Here is a 6000-nt window from a genome sequence, read left to right as displayed (position 1 = left end):
TTCTCTTCCAGCCAAAACAATAGCAAGGCGCTGCCACCACACACGACGCATATTAAACAAACTATCGTGCAACGTCCAGGAACAAAAAAAAAATCATGCAGAAAACTTCTCTGGGAGTTAGACTAAGTATGCGTAAGCATTGTGCCACTCGCTCATCTCCACGCAGCTCGGTGTCATTACCAATGTTATGAAAACTTGATTAGGCCTGTACTGACGACAGCTCAGTGGCAACATGAACTGGTGCCAATGGCGGTGCAAGGGGCATTGATGACGCAAGCAAAGTACTGCAGGTAGACGCACCAGGTGCACTGACGACGTTCCGATCATTATAAGCCATTATCGCTCTTTAGAGTCTTATTTGAACCATTATTGAACCGTGAACGTACTCAGGCAGCGACTTCTTGCGGCACTGCCACGCAGGCCACAGCTTGAAAGCGATCTGTGATGCCCACAAAGAGTGCCGACTGCTCATAGCTTCACGCACGGTGTTCTCGCCGCCTAGGTGTTGAGGAGACGTGCGTACCCGTACTGTGTTTTCGCCCCTTCGTTGGCGTTGAAGTGAGAGGCAGCGCAAAAGTAAATTTGCTCGCTCCTGCGGGCGCTATCTCGAAAGCAGTCGTCTTATTACGGGACGGACAAAGGAATGGTTTTCTCGTTAGGTAAGCATACAAATGCATACGCATTTAAAACTAAAACTTGCCTAAACCGCCTGAACTCTGAGAGTGCGGGCTGGCCCGAGCAAATTGCATGCCCAGACACAGCCAGGGACACAAAACCAAATACCTCTAGAAGGATCTAGGGCGCTTGCCGTGGCGCTTCATCGAAAAAGCACCTAGAAATGTGGTATGTGTGGGCGGTGGGTGGCAGCGCAGCGGTCTTGGGCGTAAATAGAAACACGTGGCCGGGTAACCGCAGTATGGAGCTAGAAGGGGAAAGATGAAAAAAAGAAAAACATGTGGAGGCGGGGGGGGGGGGGGGGGAACCAGGGAAGGCAGGCGGAGAAGCGCGGGAAACATTTATTTTCGACCATTTTTCTTTTCCCTTCATGTTTTCGACTAGTCTGTGCAGCTGGGTGACATCGTCTGGAGTTGTATGCTGCGCTCGCGGCCAAGAAGCCAATGGTTTCTGTCGTCAGTAAATTTTGAATAAACGGTTCACTCTATCAGAGTCCTTTTATCGCCGCACTTGCAATGCTTGTAATTTAGTAGTTGCGAATGCATGCTCGTTATCTTCAGGAGTACAAACGAAAACCCGCGAAATCTAAGTGTGAATGTAGAGGAAATAGATGGGTGCGAACTGCAACCTTTTTTACTTGATAAAAATCTGTGTTGTGAACTTTGCTACTGTTGTTGCTACGGTATTTTTTCTTATGATGTACATGACACTGTAACCTTTCATGTATATAGTACGTCATGTAAACTTTCATGTAGAACTCATGTTGATAGTACGTCCTATAAACAGCCACGCTTTTTCTTATAAAAACGGCACGTATGCGAGACGTAACATGTACGTGACTTCAAGACGTCAACGTTTGGATCAATTGTAGATGTTGAAGAGACTTTCATGGTTCACAGGGACGGTTGCTGCTATGCATCACAGGTACAAGTCTCCAATCCTGCTGGCTGACTGGAGTGGTCAGGATGCGCACATACTCAGCACTTTTCGAACATGTGTGCAACGTGTGCGATTACGTGAAAATGTACGCATCTGGAAAAGGTCCGTTGTAGCAACCATCTTTTCGAGCAAGTCCAACACTCTAAGAACCTTACAATACTAGAACTAACATTTTCAAATATTTATTTCGACGCACAATAATAGAGTGGAACCGTCTACCTGCAGAAAAACTAATGAGCACCAATTCAAATGAACGCATTTATATCTGGTTCATTTTCAAGGTTCTTTAGCAGTTTCTTCTGGAATAGCGTATATTCTCTTCTATACTTCTGCTATAACTTGAAGCAGTATGTACTGGCTGCATGAAGGAAGACGAAGTGGGCTAGGGGAGAAGTGAGGACAAAGAAGTTAGACTTAAACATTTTATTTTTGTTCATTTGCTCCAGTTAGCTATACCATTTTCAGTTTTTAATAAAGATAGCCTAATTTCATCCAAATCTTGGCCAATCCCCCACAGTGGGTGTGCGCCATCGCATAAGGAATACCATACCATACCATGGCAGATGACACCTCTCACTGAGATTGTCTTTTCTACTGCCGTTCTAGCTAGGAATGCTACATAACTTACAAGCTCTCTATGACATTATTATTTCTACTTTTCCACATCTGGTGTTGTTAATTCAAATATTTTGCGTATTGTTTTTGTAAAGCTGCATTCTATTTCTATGTTTCTTTCCAGAATACTTGCATTTTGTAGGGTACCTTTTTATATTCAGTATCTAAATTTATATGTACCATAATTACCCCTCCTGCTTGGGCCTTTGTAAGGCTAGCATTTCAAAAATAAGTAATGTTCCCACCCTTTGGAGGATATATGTTGTCTCCAAATTATAATTGTGTGCGTTTGCTTTCATAAAGCTACTTTCCTGTCAGGAACGGTGTCTAGTGGACAACGCACATGACATACTTGGTGCGCAATGTATAGATTTTTTTTTTTGGCGACAAGCCCCAAAAGGTGCAAACTTTTCCTAGAGTGAAGCACGCGACAGGAGTCACGGTTCAGTGCTCATAATTCTGAAGGGCAACACAGGGCCTATGAGAAAGGGCACGGTGGACCATTTGCCTGCCGTTTGATTATTTCTCGCTTCCACTGGGTTGCGGCCACAGTGGCACGGATTTCAACTTTCGTCTTTGGCAGGATGTGCATGTGCGCCTCATCCACCAAGCATTAGAGCTAGCCAGGCCTTTTCAAGAGAAAAGTATATAATAGCTGTGTCTTACCAGTACTCACTTACGGGGCAGAAACCTGGAGGCTTACTAAAAGGGTTCTACTCAAATTGAGGACGACACAACGAGCTATGGAAAGAAGAATGATAGGTGTAACGTTAAGGGATAAGAAAAGAGCAGACTGGGTGAGGGAACAAACGCGAGTTAATGACATCTTAGTTGAAATCAAGAAAAAGAAATGGGCATGGGCAGGACATGTAATGAGGAGGGAAGATAATCGATGGTCATTAAGGGTTACGGACTGGATCCCAAGGGAAGGGAAGCGTAGCAGGGGGCGGCAGAAAGTTAGGTGGGCGGATGAGATTAAGAAGTTTGCAGGGACGGCATGGCCACAATTAGTACATGACCGGGGTTGCTGGAGAAGTATGGGAGAGGCCTTTGCCCTGCAGTGGGCGTAACCAGGCTGATGATGATGATGAGGCCTTTGCATTCCTTACAGAATCTGTTCCGTAGTATGCGATGATCAGTTCATCGAAGAGACGGAAACCATCATTATGGTGCAAAGTTCTGAGAAAGAGCAATAGTAACTGGCTGTTTTTTGCATAACATGAAGGAAATTACTGCTGACCACACTGCTACTGTGTTGCTAATTTTACTGACATTTGAATGGCGGTTAGCACTGGCTGGGTTAAGGGGACAGAGGATGTAGGAAGAAGGAACTATGTCCATATTCTCCATTGCGGTTAAATAAACAAATAAATAAATACAGAAAAAAAGAAAAAGGCTGCAAGATGCCTAACACAGCAGCCTCTACATCAATGTTCATTGCTTTCATATGTACTCCAAACGAAATAAGCTTTCACGTGAAACAGCTAATCGATGATGAGAGATAATCTGGAGAAATTTGAGCAAAATCAGACGTGTTTTTTAAATTTTCACTTGAAATGTCTCACATTTATGACGATTTTTCTAAATTCACTGCTAAAATTCAAAATAATGTTACATAAATGACACTAAATTTACATTGGTGCATGTTTAGCAGGTAGCAGACTATGCATAGAAAAAAATCATGAGAGGAACACATTAGAAGGCACATTAAAAATTGCTAAAACAAAGCTCATTTTCGAACTTCTTACTCGGAAGTGGTTACATCTTTTTTTGTTGCTGTGCGCTTTTGCTAACTGTATTTCCATTCACAAAGTTATGCAAGTATGGTATCATCGCTTTTTCGCTCTTAATATAGCAACATAATGCAATTGCATAAGCCGCATTCTCCACCCTTTCTCAATTACAGTGTGAAAAAAAAAGGGTGCGCGGTGAAAAAATAAGGTTGGTTCCATTGTATGGGGAGATTCTGCTACATCATAAATTTTACTAATATAGCTAGAAACCCCTCAGTGAACCTTATCTGAAAACACCCAGCTGGAGTATTAATTACATGAAGGAAGAGGACAGAAAGAATAATGAATTAGTCTTAGGGCAACACATTTATATAAAGTTCAACCCTTTTTCCGACCCTTCCCTTTTTTCGGTGTCCCCCCCTTTTTTTTTCTTTCTCTCCTTTCCTCCCCGCCTTCCCACTCTTCTGCTTTTGTCCTCTCGTCTTGGGAACCACGCTCACAGATGTCAGGCGACAGTGCTCATTCTCTTTGAAGTCTCTCCCTTTACAACCAGCCGCCACCAACAACCGCACGTCACAGCACTAACCCTTTAAAGCTAACATGCCGAGGATTGTGTGGGCGCACGCTTATATCTGTCATAAAAGCTTTGTGTTTGGGTTTGCTATCGTCCACCCAATAATTGCTCAAATTTTGCTGCCCATTTACATGATGCCATTGGTACAATTATTGCACATCATACTAACGCTTTCATTTTTCTCCTGGGAGACTTCAACTTTCCCAACATTTCCTGGTTTTCTGAGCCCCCGGCTTTGAAACCGTTTTCATCAGAGAGCTTTGACTTTATTAATCTTTGCTTGGTATTTTCTCTTTATCAGCTTGCCTCTCAGCCTACTAGGCTATCGCACTATACGGCAAATACGGTTGACCTTATACTAACGAACTGTCCTGATATGGTCTCTGATTTATCGTATCTGCCAGGTATTAGCGATCATTTAACGCTCTGTTTTGAAGTAAAATATTGTCAGTCGATAAACCGGAGAGTCCAAAAGTCCCTTTGTAATTACAGTAAAGCCAACTTTGAAGCTATTAATAACGAACTGTCTACGTTTTTCAATGTTTTCTTAGACGATTTTGAAAGCCGTTCTAGCGAAACTAACTGGAATATGCTTACAACAAAAGTACATGAACTAATCGACAAGCATGTACCTATGCGCACTATTTCTTCGCATTCAAAAGCAGTTTGGTATAACTCGAATTTAAAACGACTTCGTAACAAAAAAAAGCGGCTCTATCGCTCTGCCAAGCATTTTCCCTCCGAGCAGTGGTGGGATGCATATGTGAAAGCGAATAATGCTTATGTCTCCGCACTGAAATGTTCTCGTAATAATTTCCTACAAAATACTCTGCCAGCTATGCTCAGTAATGATCCAAAAAAGTTTTGGCGAACCATTCACCCCGACCGTAATAGCGAAATCATGTTACTTGACCCTTCTGGTGATGCGATTCCAGTTGCTGACTGCTCTGTGGTATTAAATGACGTATTTTGCCGTAATTTTTTAACAACCTCTTCTACAACACTTCCCAACGTGCAGTGTTTTGATTCTCTAACAATGGATCCAGTAATTATTCAACCCCTTGGCATCGAAAAAATTATCGAATCATTGAAAGTGTCCTCAAGCCCAGGGATTGACCTTATCAATGCGAAATTCTTAAAAAGTACCAAAATATATTCTAGTATTATGCTATCCAAAATATTCCAACAATCAATTGATGAATCCACACTGCCATCCAACTGGAAAATCGGAAAGGTGGTTCCAGTTTATAAATCTGGAAGTCAAAATTCACCCCTAAACTACCGCCCGATTACACTAACTAGTATCCCGTGTAAAATCCTCGAACATGTTCTTTACACAAACATTGTTAATTTCCTTGATGCCAACTTGTTCTTTTCGAAAGCTCAACATGGTTTCCGCCGATCTCTTTCCTGCAAAGCAGTTGGCTTCCTTTACGCACAAGCTACATACAATTCTTGATCGTC

The sequence above is a fragment of the Dermacentor variabilis genome, chromosome 5 (genome assembly GCF_050947875.1).
Source record: "Dermacentor variabilis isolate Ectoservices chromosome 5, ASM5094787v1, whole genome shotgun sequence".
Lineage (NCBI taxonomy): Eukaryota > Metazoa > Arthropoda > Arachnida > Ixodida > Ixodidae > Dermacentor > Dermacentor variabilis.
This window is presented reverse-complemented; position numbering follows the sequence as displayed.